Below are 15,241 nucleotides of genomic sequence, written 5' to 3'. Positions count from 1 at the left end.
AAGTCTGCAGAATGATTCCTGTACTCCTTTGATCACATCCAAGATCAGTGAAAGATTATTTGTTTCCTAATTTTTTGTGAGAAACTTTGTGGTTTGGGAGGCATTTGCTGCATTATGGTATGCAGGCAGACTTAGGGCAGCAGGCACCCCCATGGAGGCAGACTATAAGAGTCAGTGGGGCAGATTTCCACCAAGCAAGTCCTTAGCCACTTAGTGATAAATGATATTTTCTTGAGAAAGGATAAGCTTTTTGCCGATCACTCATGGAGAATGGAATCTGATATTAGGTCTTTGCATTCTGTATCTGCAACGTTAATTTCCTTATCAGAGAAGGCTGCACACTCAGATTGTATAACAGATTCGACGACGGTACAGTTCAATTAGTAGGTACTGTATAAAGTAAAGACAATTGTTCTCAAGCACAGAATTTGTGTTAGGCACAGGTACTGTTAGGCGCCAGAGTCATTGGTGCAAGGGTTGGAGGTAGTTCGGATGATATTTTTGTGGCCAAGGGTGGGCAAACCAGTAACGCATACACTGCAGGTTTTTATGTATTTCCCAGGGCCAACAGGCCTCGAGGTTCGAGAAGTTGCAACTTGAAAGGTTTCGAAGGCACTGATTGGAGCAGAATATAGATTAATTATACAGCAATTACATAACAATCCTGCTATGAAAGCAAGTAAATACAAATCGGTAAACATAATCTTTGGAGATATGGACATGAAAACTGAATATGTATGTTAACATCAAGATAACAGATACAATGTATTTACATAAAACAAAAATGTCATCATGTTACTTGTTTTCTCATTCGAAAAAAGTCCGTATAGTTTAATTGATTTTAATAACTCTTCCTCCATATCTTAACAAACCAAACAAGGCGTGATCCGGCCTCCAGCTTACTCGGGATGCGGGCAAGCTTTCCCCTTGATGCATAAGTTGGAACATTAAATTCCTAACTTAACGTGAAGTGAACTTCGTAATTAATACTCGTAATTAGTACTACTCCTACTAACAACAAGGATCAAATAAAAAAGGACAAAATTTCAACACGTTCAAATATTCTCAGCTGAAAAGTGGGGAAACACAAAATAATTCAACAGAAAAATTTTTACAGACTAAATTTCAGTAGATCAAATAAAATTAAAAAAAAAACATGCTAAAATCTATGCTGTTGTTTCACCAACAAAAATTAAAATATTACACTATATCTCATTAGAAATTATATTTCTGTTCTGTTTAATCTGCACATTATTTAATTTTTACATCCTATCCTAAAATTCTGAATCTAACTGATGTACCTTGTTCACACCTTTACAGGCTTTCCTAACAACCCCCCCCCCCCCCACCTCCCCCAACAACAACAAAGTAGTTTGTAGGGTTACTCCCCGGGTAAGCTAAAATACTGTCAGCTAATCACACAGTGTTACATCATAATTTATATACACACGCATGAGCTCAAACAACAAGCTCTGAAATAATAGGATACAATTCATATCTTAAGACGTGCACTGTGAGTGACAGTTCGCTACACTGGCCTCCCTCCATGTTTCTTCTTCTTCTTCTTCTTCTTCGGAGTTTTAATCTCTGGTGCCGTGATTCATTAAATGAGACTAATTTCTAACTGCCAGAAGCAATTTCGCTGATGGTTCTAACGACTTCAAATGACTATAGATGATTCATCCCGCTCCGGTGGAAGTTATCCAGGCGAAGAGAAGAGAGGTTCATATCGGCCAACACCATTTGCGTCATAAACTTAGTTTCTGTATACTTAGAGAGGCATTATTGATTAAAGCACTGCTCACTTTCATTATTATTGTCATTATATTCAATCAGGTGCAATATTCATATGAAACAACACAAATTTCCACAAAACATTATCGGAAGAAAAATAAAGTTAAAGATAAAGATAAGACTAAACGCAGTTTACGGTAGTCCGTTGGTTTGGACTGCGTCATATTTGTTTTGCTATAAATTAGTGAATCACAACTTCATATTGCCCACGTGGAGACGTGTGGAATCATTTTCTTTTCCTTTTTTTCTAAACTAGTGTAAGTTCAAGCCTTGCACTAACTAGTGGCCGGCTGAGATGAAGCTAATTTAATGCCAGTATGGCCCCTTGCCTAAATGCGAGCCATAGATGAGGTAAGGTATCGAGAGAAGCTGGGCTTTGACTGGACTTGACAGTCCTACCGAGGCTGGAATTCTCAGTAAACTATTTCTTGTATTATCTTATATTTCATCTGTTTTATGAGGGTACGAGTTTTGTTAATCCTGTAAGTTAAGAAAAAAAAAAAAAAGAATGACAGTAAGAATCAAAGGAAACAGGGATATTGTTGTCAAAATAATTTTGTTGGAAGGGGTTACTTTTTTTAGGGCTGTTGCCTATGAGGTAATGTTAGACTTGCGATAATCTTACGCTAAGTCGGTTGGTATTGCACTTCCATCTTCAATGGAGTGTCTTGGGGTTTGTAGATCACTTACGAAGTCGGGATTATCTTCTTGTTTATGACGACGATGTGTTAAACTCATGTTGATTCGGTGAGGAGGTTCTTGTAGAAAACACGAAGTATAAAAATATATATATTCTTCTGAAGTTTTACATGGTGAAGATCAGGTATGATTGTACAAGTCTTCTAATAACGATAGCTTGATCGCTTCTGCCAATGATGATGGCTACTTCTGTTCTCTCTACATGATAAAGCTTAGGTAAAGAGATACAGGTCTTCTAATGACGATAGCTAACTCTGTTCTGCCTGTCTACCATCTTTGTTACAAGTTATGAAGGAACAGACAGTAGTTCGAACATATGAGCATACATACAAATGACATAGTTTCATACGAACACACAATCAAAATGAGACACGCTACAGATCACGTAGGCCGTTTGAATTATAGGTCGCGGTAGTTGTCTCAAGCAGGGAGCTTGACTAGGTTATAAACAATTGAATGACTACAGATGACGGCATGTTATCTTAGCCTACATACTTATTGTAATACGTCATCTTTAGCGTCTCTAGTCTGATCACATTCCTGCAAGCAATCTGGTTGACCTCTTTAGTTTTAGTCTTTTATATATATGGACTAACATTCCATATTTTATTATTGTGTAAACACTTACATTAGCTCGGTCAGCTACCAAAACCAACTACTGAATATTACTCAAACTTGACTTGCATTTGACTTATAGGAGTGTGATACAGACACTATGTGAATATATATATATATATATATATATATATATATATATATATATATATATATATATATATATATATATATATATATAAGTAAATAAAAATTCATGGTGTACATGAATTGATTCAAGTAATAAAATATAAAATAAAACAATGATATTGGTAAATAATAGTGATCACCTGATATATAATGATACAGTTTTTCACTTCATCTCATTAAGATACATATGCTACAGAAAATACTAATGTACTCTGATAATTGCATAGAATGAAGATTAACATGATAAAAAATCATATTTTAACTGATAAAAAAAACAAAATTTCATATATGAATTGATAAAATTATTAATGTTTATGCTGTTGATTCGTGATTTTTATGCTAAATGTTATATATCTGATTCATTAATCCATATACTAACTCATATATAACTGCAGATATTGGTAGATAAAAGGTAACAGATTGATTATAGGCTACCTGATTTGTTTATACATATGTATATGGATTCATATAATTATGATTAATATATGTCAACTTTAAATAGATTCCTATTGCGTACACGCAAAGATATATTTCGATTCTGTTATTTATGATCATTTATATATAGATTCCTAGTGTGTACACGCAAAAAATATATTTCGATTCTGTTATTTTATGATCTTTTATATACAGGATGCATGACCGAGGTTATACTATTCACATTTAACTAGCTTTCGAACAACTTTTCGTCCATACACAGTTCCAGACAACCACCTATAACCAAATGAAAGGGCCTATTTCAATGGTTAAAAACAAGGGAAAATTTGCCTGGGCGGGTCCAACGTTCTATTTTGCGCTCATACTTATTCTCTGCATCCTAAGCTACACGATTACGTTCGCGATGAATAAAAAAACATCCCCAGCACGAGTCCTTCGCCAGCAAAGTAGAGTTGAATATCCTTCGGGTCGTAATTTGTCGGAAGTATGTCCCTTTTGTAGTCGATTCCGACAGCCGCCGGAGCGTTCCGCATTAAAACGAGATTAACGACGGGATACGGGTGTCGGTCGAAGAAGTCCTGATGGTGCTTACCTTTCACATTGTAGGCGTTGTTACTCGACTGCCGTCGTCCGCAGCGACGAACGATTTTTTGAAGTTGCGATGTGAAAACTCTCGTACTGCAGGATACTGTAACCAGGTTCCATTAATCAGCCTGCAAGTGAAATTATACTTGTCACAAGGGCAAAGTAAATTCGACGACATCCAAATACAGGGGAGGAGAAAAACCATTAAGACCAGACTTAACCCACATGAATTCGCTGATATTTTGGAATTCAAAGAGTCCGCTGTACAAACTTTTTTATCCATGGCATTAACAATGTGAACCCTGAACCTCCAGGTCTATGATGACTGTAAAAATATCCATAATTATAAAATAAAACAGATATCAATACGAATCCCCCAGAAAATTCGATATTACTGGTAGTAAATTACTAGACAAAGAAGTGGAAAACGGAGCTATTTGTAAGATTGCCAGGCAACATAAGAGTCAAAGAGAAGATTAATCATGATTCTGTATTTCTCTATGCTAACTGAAATTAAGTTGTGATAAAATCTGATCCTATGTGCCCTAACAAAAGTTTCATATTCAATTTTCTCGCGCGCATCCTCTGAGGTTAATTTTTAAAACTTTATTTATAGGTAGGAGATGCAACGAAAAAAACCCACTATGTAACTAATTTCTAAATAAACTTTGGGTTTTTCAAGAAATGTGACATTTTCCCATGAATGTTTTACTTGAATTGTAATAGCTAATGTTGCAAGTAAATATTTCATATACATATCTTGATACTTCTAAATGTCTATGAGGTTCAGAAAAAATTAATTCATTTGTTGTTATAGAAATTCTATTTGCTTATTTTGTTTATTAATTCTAAAATGATTGCAACTCCTTAGTTGCATTGCGCATACGGATAGACACGTCTGCCTGCCCATGAGAAGTTCGGGCTAAGCATTCCTTTCTCCAGTCAATCTGCTTTGCAAGCGCGAGATGAAGCCTGTGCAAGCCAGATATTTGAGGTTAAAGGAATCAATGCTGATACGGCAAACGCGACAGACCTTCTAGAACTGATGACGTCGTCACCAGCTTAAGAGTTACGTTACTTGCTGTAAGAGATACGACTTTAGGATAAATTTTTTGTTTTTTTTTATACTCGACCCACATGAGAAGAATGTCTGAAAAAAAAAACAGTACCAAAATTGAACAATATATTAGTTTCATGTTGGAAATCTGCATAATTGTAATTATGTTAATTAAATATTCTTATTCAAACTAATGAAAAAGGTTCCATACAAATTCTATATATATTATTAGCCCTGTATAAGATTCATATAGGATTATTCCATAGATAACATTTTCACTTCTAGACTTCCTGACTTAAAATCTCTTTTATTTTATTTAATTTATTTATTTATTTATTATTATTATTTTTTTTTTTCATTGACTACGAATATAAATCACCGGGACAGACAATATGTCAGTAGGTTTGGATATGTGTTTGAACTTTTATAGCTTATTTGTCATTACTAAAGCGTTAAGTTAGAGTTCAAATCTTTACGCATATATATTTGGATATTTAATTAACCTATGGTTACGTTTTGCTTATTGATTTTATCGTGATTCCTTTTTCTTATTATAATTTGTAACCCTTCCGACTTCTACGGAGTGTATTATATTGACTCCACTTGTATCCATATTTATTTATTTTTATATTTATTTATTTATATATTTCTTTTATATATATTTGATAAATTAATGGTTGCTTGAATATGTGGAAAAGTGTTCTAGCGGCGTACCGTATAAGGCTACTTTCGGTATCAAGATATGAATGATAAAGGTATTTAAAACCGCGAGAACCGCTATAATCCAGTTCGGATCCAATATCACGAGTTGTAACTCGTAAGACATTGACACTTCCTATTAATTATCCGTTATTCTACCAAACCGATTGACTCTGGTATAAAATATATTATTGGTTTTCTTAATGGAAAGGAATTCACACCACGTGTTTATGGAGATTATTATTGATTTACACCACCCGAGTCAGATTATCATGTGTTGAATTCCATGTTTACTGATTTAGCACTCATAAATATTCCTAACGCACTCAATTGCGTGTTTGTTTTTAGTGCTATTAATTCTATATAACGTGTCAAGGAACTATTGACACTAAGAAGTGTTTATTCCCTCTGTCGACTCGTAATTCTGTTAATAATTCTACGTATATTCTTTCAAGGATTGATTTGGCACAGGATAGGCTCCTAAAACTGACAGGTGTCTTAGTGTATCCCTTGTTTTCATGACACGTGTTACAATTAGTTATGTGCTTTTTATATCTGTAAGCATTGTAGGCCATAAAAATAGTGATTTGGCTTTCTGTGACATAGTAGGGAAACCTGGATGACGGAATGCAACCAGTTTATGACGATTGGTATGAAAGAGATTATTACTACTACCTGGTCGTTAGTCATCTGCTGTGTTCGGGTTTTCCTCCTCATCAGGACCTACATATAATATTACATTTGATTACATTATTCTGATACACATACTTTAAATATACGTTTTGCTTTAGGGTTTCTGCTCGAAGTGTTTATTGTTTTTTGCTTAGCCGCTGACCCTGTTTCCATTCGAAGTGTTTTATTGTTTGGTGTTTATTGCTGTTGTCTCTGTTTCCGTTCGAAGTGTTTATTGTTTGGGGTTATGTCTGTTGACTCTTGCTTTGTCAGTTTGTAACAGTTTCTGCGCTCCGACCCAGATATGCAATGCTCGCGATCTCTTGGGTTAAGGAATTTTCTTGTTTAGATACGGTTTCAACAATAGGCCCGGATGTTTCTATATCTTTTAGTCCAATTAATGGTTCTTTGCTGTATGGTGCGGGATTGCGGGATAATGCGTCAGCTATGATATTTGCTTTCCCAGGTAGATATCTTATCTTGGCTCCAAAGACCTGAATGATCATTTGTTCACCGAGTTTCCTTTTGGACTGTGATTAAAGCCTTTGAAAAACTCGGTAAAGGACTCATGTTCGGTAAGGACTTTATCAGGATAGCCATAGATTATGAACTTAAAAATGTACTAGTGAGTTAAAGATACCTAGCCCTTCCTTGCTTATTACTGCATATTTACTTTCAGAGGGCTTTAGTTTACGTGAATAAAAAGCTATAGGGAAGAACTGTTTATCATATTACTGAAGTAGTACCCCTCTTACCCCTTGGTCTGAGGCGGTCTGTTGCAATAAAAAAAATTCCTTATTTAAATCAGAGATTTTAAGTTAGGTGAGCTGCATTATCCGCTTTAAGATATCGAACGCCTGTTGATGCTTTTTAGACCATATAAATCTACGCTCTTCTTCGTAAGATCTGTTAAGGAGCTGTCATGATTGAAGAGTTACATATTTACATATGATTGTAATACCCACTACAGCGCAAAAGTGCTGTATCTCCCTTTACGTTAATAGGTACCGGAAAGTTTTGAATAGCCGACACCTTACCATGGACTACTTTAAGACCTTGACTAGACACATAAAACCTAGATAAACATGTTCGGTTTTAAAAAACTCACATTTAGATATTTACTCTGAGATTATTTGTCTTTGTCTCTGTAGCACTAGCTCTACTATGAATGTACTTCTAAGGTATTAGAAAAGATTACAAGATCAACCATATAAGCATGTAGGTTATCCCCTAAAAGTCTCCAAACACTATATTGTAATTGGGGTGCAACGTAAGCCGGAGGCATACGTAAAAATTGATAATGTCCCCTGAGTGTGCTGAAAACGGTTGTATGAGGTACAATCACTTAGGTAATGGTATCTGGTAAAAGCTTTTAAGTAAGTCCAAGTTGGTGAAAAAAAATTTATTCTAATCTAACAGAGATAAGATGTCGTCGGTACATGGCACTGGAAACTATCGGGAGTCGTTTCCTTGTTTAAGCGTCAGAAATCTACGCAGATACGCCAAGTCCGATCTTTTATGGCATGACGTTTGAGGGAAAAATTATATGGGCTTATTTGATTTCCTAATGACTCCTATTACTAACATTTTTCAACTTCGTCATTTATCTCTATTTTGAAATTTCATTGAGAGTCTATGCGAAGGTACGTATATAGCTTTATGTTTGTCCTTAGACCGTATTTTCTTTTCAATGACATCCGTTTTTCTTTTCCAGAGATCACTCGCTAGTGGAGAAACTTCCTGGTATTCAGATAAAAGATAAAAAAAATTTCTGCTGAATCACCTCTGCTTGAATGACTTTACGGATATTACTTTAGATAGATTATCAGAGAGATCATCTACGACTGGTTGGGCGGGATTAAAAATTAGCAACAATAAAAAATGCGATATTTATAACTTCCGTATCCACGATATGTATACATTTGTGATCACTAGATTTAATTTTAATTGTTGCTGCTAGTCAACCATGTCTAGGGCTTTGTTCGCGAAAATCGTTATATTTCAGAGTGTCGGGAAGGAGTAAAATTTCATTTCCCAGCAAAGTCTTTTTACACGCACTAAGACATTCGAGGGTGCATGTTTCTCGATATTTTGCGTGCAAACTGCGACTGCGGTTGTGGGAGAATTCTGTTGGGTCATTTGAACAATGTTACGATTTATGAGACAAATGTATAGTTCCTCTATATAAGTTTTATTATTTGATTAACTGTCTCTTTTTGTTCAAACGGATTTCAATAAGTTTTGAAGGTTTATAGGATTTTCATTTGATAAACACGCCTTATTTTGCAGGATGTAAGATAATATTTGTATACCCCTAGATGGATCTTACAATTACACTAGATACAGATCAATGTTTTTTATAACTATAGAGGTATCTGTAAACGCTCGCTTATCCGGACTTCTCATTAGGAAGTTCGAACACAGACGGTGAGTCCGTAAATACAGGATACATGTACTAAAGGAATAAACAAGATATTCTAATTTTTACGGCGCGTACAGTCGGGCTTTATACACCACTACTTATAATAACTACGTATTAAAAAAAAACGAAAAACCTGCTCTGATTACTTTATACGGTCGTGTGTTTCATAGGAAAAATCCTTTTTAATTCAAAAAGATATTGGCTTGTAGAACCAACATCGCTTTTCCCACTCTGCTAGAGTCGCTTATTGTGTGGAATTTGCTATGCTTTGAACACTCGGCAGATTTAACTAACCTGACCGCTTGACTAGGTGACACAGTAACCGAGTTTGCTTGTTTGATTCTGAAAGGGCTACTGTTTCTATTTCTTTTTTTGTAATAATTAGGATCCTTCTCTTTATTACCATCGGCAACGTATTGTGTGTTTTTAGCATTATGTTGCTGGTTACGATATAAGCAATGAATGACGAACTAATAGGAACTGAGCGATTACTATTAAGACAAGTTATCTCTACTGTATTCAATATTAACTGTTTGTACTTTATTCTTTGCTAAAATTTGAAATAGTGAGGGATCCTGGTCAGCGCATTTAGCCTGATGAAAGTTTTTTTACAGGACATGTTTTATCCTTGCAATCCAGCCATATTTTAAAAGTTAAGTTGAGTCATTGAGGTTCGATATTTTATATAACTCAAAAAACTCAAGGCTAAAACTGCGATCGGGACTTTGCAAAGGAGCATTTATTGTCGTGGCCCGAATAGTGTTACCTCTAATGTATCTAGATTTGTACGGGTGTTCCACTGTTTTTGTGTGTTTTCTAATCACTACGGTGCTTAACGACCCTATCCATGCATCTGTATAAATACAGACGTCCACTGCCTAAACGCATATTCACGTGTAATATGATTCGTTACGTAAGGGATTAATAATCACCCAAAAATGATAAAATTAACATAGTATATGATTATGATATTTCAGTAGAACTTCTGGAAACAGACACTCAAAGATAAAAAACTCGCAGTAGCGAAATCTCAATGATGTAGATAATTTCTGTAAAAAAAGTAAGATTAAGAATGTCTCGTAACTTCAGCCACAGGAATAACGAAATTCGACCTGCAAAGGAAACACTCAAAGTTACTCCCAATGAATAAAAATTGTACTTAGCTTGCTTTTGTGGGAAGTCACGGTGTTCCGATAACGACACACGGCCTTGGTCCTCCTTCTCTATTTAGCGGATGACCTGGTTTGGGCTTCAGTTTCCCCCGTGCGCGTTGTTTCGATGATTCGAGCCCTTGAAAGATCCGATGCTGCAGACGCGTTCGGTTTTTTTGTTTTCTTGAAGTGCCGAAACGCTCACTAACGATGTTTTCTTGAATGATTCTAATGAGAGACGAAGCTTGCGTTGCCATAGGAAAAAGACACGTCGGTTTTGTTTCTTGAAGTTATTCACTAACGATGATACTAAGTTGCTTGAAGAATCTCTTGCTTTTCGTCGTCGGTGAAGTTCTTGTTGTTTTCTGAAGTCGCTCACTAAACGATGATACTAGGTTGCTTGAAGAATCTGCTGCTTCATCGTCGTTGACTTCATGATTTATTATTCTGTTTTATCTTCGGAGAAGTTGTAGAGTCCTTCTGGTACGCTTGCCACCACTTTAGGGCTGTTGCCTTGTATAATAAAGGCGCCCCTAAGAGGTAATGTTAGACTTGCGATAATCTTACGCTAAGTCGGTTGGTATTGCACTTCATCTTCAATGGAGTGTCTTGGGTTTGTAGATCACTTACGAAGTCGGGATTATCTTCTTGTTTATGACGACGATGTGCTAAACTCATGTTGATTCGGTGAGGAGGTTCTTGTAGAAAACATGAAAGTATAAAAATATATATTCTTCTGAAGTTTTACATGGTGAAGATCAGGATGATTGTACAAGTCTTCTAATAACGATAGCTTGATCGCTTCTGCCAATGATGATGGCTACTTCTGTTCTCTCTACATGATAAAGCTTAGGTAAAGAGATACAGGTCTTCTAATGACGATAGCTAACTCTGTTCTGCCTGTCTACCATCTCTGTTTACAAAGTTATGACAAGGAACAGACAGTAGTCGAACATATGAACATACATACAAATGGACATAGTTTCATACGAACACACAATCAAAATGAGACACGTACAGATCACGTAGGCCGTTTGAATTATAGGTCGCGGTGGTAGGTTGTCTCAAGCAGGGAGCTTGGACTAAGGTTATAAACAATTGAATGACTACAGGGACGGCATGTTATCTTAGCCTACATACTTATTGTATACGTCATCTTTAGCGTTCTCTAGTCTGATCACATTCCTGCAAGCAATCTGGTTGACCTCTTTAGTTTTAGTCTTTTATATATATGGACTAACATTCCATATTTTTATTATGTAAACACTTACATTTTTACATAAGGGGCCGACGGGTGATGGGTAGCTACAAGGACCTCTTTGGTGAAAGGAAAGAGAAAACGGAAGAAAAAAGAAAGAAAATTGATAAGATGGGAAGGAAGAATAATATAGGCTAATTGTAAGAAAAGGTACCATGAAACAAAGAGAAATATCTACACGTCACTGACTCAGAATCTCTCTCTCTCTCTCTCTCTCTCTCTCTCTCTCTCTCTCTCTCTCTCTCTCTCTCTCTCTTCTTCTTCTTCTTCTTCTTCTTCTTCTTCTTCTTCTTCTTCTTGTTTGTTGCTGGTTGCAGAGATTACTGCAGATTTATTGAATATCACGTAACCTTTCATAATGGATCTTAACGAGGCGAAGACCAATCAACGTTGCTCAGGTGATTCTCACAGAAACGGTCCGACGACTCTAGTTTGCTTTTATGCAACAAATCATCAGCAATAAAAGATGAATATGTGACGTTAAAAAGGTACTTTGGCATTTTATGTAAAATTTTACTTCTAATTACTATCTAAAATCAAATATTTTTTATATATAATATATATATATATATATATATATATATATATATATATATATTATATATATATATATATATATATATATATTCCCCGAAGTGGCGTGAATTGGATAGAAAACGACATTTGTAGCTTAATGATTGAATGTAAAACACGGTGATGTGATAAATAAAAATTTAATTAAAAAAAATAAAATTTAATTAAAAAAAAAAAACAAAAAAAAAAAGAGCTACGTATTCGTATTCCATACGTAGCAATTAGCTATCATGGAGGTAGGTTAATGCCGACGCTAATATATATATATATATATATATATATATATATATATATATATGATATAGATATATATATATATATATATATATACACACACATATATATATATTATATATATATATATATGTGTGTGTGTGTGTGTGTGTGTGTGTGTAAAAAGGGACAAGTATACTTTACACATTTGTGTGTGTGTGTGTGTGTCAAGACGTGTTGCGCAGCAGTGACTGGAATGTAGAAATCTCCCTCTGATGGGATTTTCTTTATCTGATAGCGCACATAGGCCAGTATTACGGAAGGTCTTCCGGAAGTAGATATTCTCGTTAAATGTGCAAATCTCATGAAATTCTCCACGACCGAACGAAACAGAAATTTATGCTGCGTGCATGTCTACATCAAAATATCGTAAGATGCAATGTTACAGCTGCATACAGAAAAAATTCTTGCGGCGAACGATTTACGAATATTAGTAGAAAATTAATGAACGTAAAGTAGGTACGCCTATCCCTGATCAACGAATAAGAAGCGAACAAACAAAGGTCTCCACATACAGAGAAAACTACTACCAAGAGGTTATAAATTTGATTTGTACATAAAACAAACTGATCAAATTACATCTAATCAAATCAATGCTCTCTTTACAACTATAAACGCTGTGATCGAGACGATTTTGATTTTATTATCTTTTATATAAAATAAAACTGCTCGAGGTTGAACAATAAAATCAGCAAACGATTTCCCCGCCGTTATTCTTGAAGAGAGAAATGGGTAAAAGAGCAGGTGAAACTGGAGGTAATGGAGCCCCAATTAAGCCTAATACCTTGCAGCTACGTTTATCCGATTGTCTCTAAAGCTACAATAATCTACGGCTAATAACGGTCAGGCACGCTGATCGGGGGAGGAGACTGGGGAGGATTGGAACGGATTCCTCCTCGTCCCTAGCCCAACTATTCCTCCTGCTCATCTCTCTTTTATTCTCTTCTCTTCCAGCCAGTTCATATGCACTCTTCTCCCCTCCTTACTCAGAGGACGGAATATTTGAAGACTTGATAACTAGAAGCTTAGTTCGTCGAGACATTCCTCCAGGATGAAGACGACCGACGGGACGGAGGAACTTGTCTATTTCGAATTTTATGATAAACGTTCCCGGATCGACTGCTCATTGGGATTGAGTTTGTGCGCGCGTCGGTACGTGCGCGCGCGTGCGTGCCTGTGTGTCTCTTGTAGCTGCGACTATCCTGTTGTGGAAAGATGGCAAAAACTTGTTGTATGTCCGTAACAGGATCCCGTCCTATTCCAGTAACAAAGTAATGAAGATTGGATGCTGCCTCACGCGGAGTGCCTCCTCCCCAAGTCCCCACCCGATGCCATTGAATTAATCTCTTAATTCGAGCTAGAATAATTAGTCCTCTTGGCGTTATACCATTCTCGGTAATTATTACTTTATGTTTGGACAATTAATTGTAAATAATTTTATTTTTTTATGAAATAAACCTTTTCCAAGAGATTCAATTATACAAGATTACGCCAATCTTCAGCTCATTACCGTCTTTCAGAAGGATTGTCTATTTGTCTTCCTTATCATTCTTTAAAAGCCATTATGCTATATAACACTGCTCTAATTTCCTCATTATCATCACTTATAAACTAGGCACGAGTAACTGGGTTTGTAGCTCCGCTGTCTGAAACTGTTTCTGCATAATGAAATTATGTTTTGATACACACCCACACACGCATATATATATATATATATATATATATATATATATATATATATATATATATATATATATATATATTGTAATAAATGTCTCGTTCCCTCAGTATAAAATGGAGGGATGTGACTTTCTGACACTCCTAAAATGGCCTTGTATGGCAGGACGAAGTTAATACAAACAAAAATCTACGGCTGAAGGCCGATATTACTGAAAGGAGGAATTTACATAAAATTCTGGAACTTAGTTTAAATTAACTATATTTACATTTAAATTATGTGACCAGCAATTCACACCTTTAAGGTGTAGGGGACTGGAGTAGGTCCCGAAATAAACGAAGGTGGTTGATTGCACGTCCACCAGAACACATGCCAGGAAATGACCCGGACACAGAGATATGATTTGCGCAGAGTGGGTTATCTAAATAAGAGCATCGTACCTAAGGGATCCCAGATTTCCTCCAACAACCAGGAATGATGTTTGTCTGCAGAGAGATTGCATTCTAGCATCAGAGCTAAGGAAATGGACACGGGAAACGTTACACATTACTTTCTCTTTATATTTCCTATCAAAGCTCACTCACAGGGGGCATAGAATGACTGGAAGCTTATACAGAAAGGAATACTACATTGCTTGATCAACTAGGGGATGTTTTAATATCACTACTAGCATCGCAAGGGGAATTAATTACAGCATTGAACCAAAATTGGGGAGTGAGAAGCTGAGCCAAGAAGGGGGGAAGTCGCCTTGGAGAGAATGAAACGAAATACAGACTAATGCAAAAAGCGATTACTGGCTGCACCCGAAATTACTCTCTACAGTACCTGGAAATCTGTGGTCTAGTTGCCTTCTCATTTGCTGATTGATCTGCGAACTATGGAGGTAAAGGAACACATGTGGGATCCCCAGAGGAAGCAGGGGAGCAAAAGAGGGGAAGTGGTGTTTACGCTTCTGCAGGTGAGAGGCATCTGAGCTCTGGGATGCATATGGGACTTCTGAGATCGAATCCTGGTTGTCTCCTGGTTTTTATGCTCTCTCTGGCATTGAGATGCTCCACCCCTTGCATGATACCTATGGAGATTAATTCCTGGCAGCCAATAGGAATAGAGGAGATGGTTTAGAGAGAACAAAGACTTTTAGTTCTGAGGAGCAACTCGATCATATATATTTAATTCCTTTATAAAAGGGTATTATTTTATT

Source organism: Macrobrachium nipponense, chromosome 2, assembly GCF_015104395.2.
Source record: "Macrobrachium nipponense isolate FS-2020 chromosome 2, ASM1510439v2, whole genome shotgun sequence".
In the NCBI taxonomy this organism is placed as follows: Eukaryota; Metazoa; Arthropoda; class Malacostraca; order Decapoda; family Palaemonidae; genus Macrobrachium; species Macrobrachium nipponense.
Note: the sequence above shows the minus strand (reverse complement) of the source record.